We start from the raw sequence: 1,365 nt of genomic DNA on the forward strand, positions 1-1,365 counted from the left end.
ACCAAGGAAAAGAACAACTGAAGTGCGGTTTGCACTGCCTTGCCACAGCAATGCGGCATCCCGTTTAGGGCTATCGACACAACCCAATGCCTCGTCTGCACTGAGAGCTGCCTCTTCTGCCAGACAATAATATAAAGAATAGATTCAGCAACTAAAAAGCGAGAGGCCATCTCCACCTGCTTCGCAGAGGTGGATCGCGCCGCGATGCATGCATGGCGGCAGCTGCATCCGCATAGATGGCAATCGCATTCTGTGGCGCCATGGAGAGCAGTGAATGTGCACAGCCTTTGCCCTCCCCTCTCCCTCCATTCTTTTTCCCTTTTCTCCTTGAAGAGACATGGCAGCCGTGACATAAGCACCTACACGCCAGCAGGCATCTGTGCTTCGTCGTTCCTTTCTTTCCTCTCGCACAGCAGCCCCACCCACCCCACTTCACCTCTCTTCTTTGCGAGCTACCTTGAAGCAGTCTCAATTTTACCATCGTCCCTCTACAGACGTAGTGTCTTTAAGCGTCATGCAGCTTCTCCGAGTGATCGTGCAACACAAGTCAAGATGGCAGCCCGCGCGGAGTAACCCGTGCCTTGTCACAAAAAGCAACTTGCCCCAGAGAACGAGAGTACTCTCAGACACTTAAGGCAAGATTCGTCAGTAAAGATAAAAGAATGAGCTCCTCATCCGATGCCTCCACCATGCACCAATTTATGCCCATCACGTGCCTCAGCCATGACGCCAGAACTGTCAATTAAGAAACAAAGCAGCGCGCACGCCCCTGCGCAACGAGGGGTGTATAGAAGCCTTCCCATCAGTTGCCTCCCTATGCACTGCGTGAGGAATACCAAGGCAACCAAGCACATTAGCTCACAGGCGCAACGTTTAAACTATTCCATATCAAGGAGCAGAATGGTGTCGGACATGTATTTCGCGAGCATATTGATTAACGCTTCACGGAGAGGTCACTAATATACACCACAAGTGGCCACAGTAAAGTACAGAGCACCGCTTCCTAATGTCCCTCATATTTCGTAGTAGAGAGCAAAGTACGCTTCAGCAGCTCACCGTAAACTGTCAGGCACTTCTCGAAGACTAGCTGTGGCCTATGCATCAAGCAGGCAGCGCGAAAGAAGGATCATGCCCATGACACACTGACAGACCGGGGAAGAGAAAGGTGAACAAGACCCTCCTGGAGCAATATCACGCAGCATCGCATGAGTTCGTGCGTGCTGTATCCAACACCATTGTTTGAAAATGGTGAGGACAACAATGGCAAAGAAAGTGAAGCACAATCAAGTGTCACACATGCGCCTAACACCTCAGCTCCCTCACACACACACACTCTCTCTTTGTCTCGCTCGCTTCCTCTTCCAA

This window comes from Trypanosoma rangeli, assembly GCF_003719475.1.
Source record: "Trypanosoma rangeli strain AM80 chromosome Unknown Tra_15.4_contig_00549, whole genome shotgun sequence".
NCBI lineage: Eukaryota > Euglenozoa > Kinetoplastea > Trypanosomatida > Trypanosomatidae > Trypanosoma > Trypanosoma rangeli.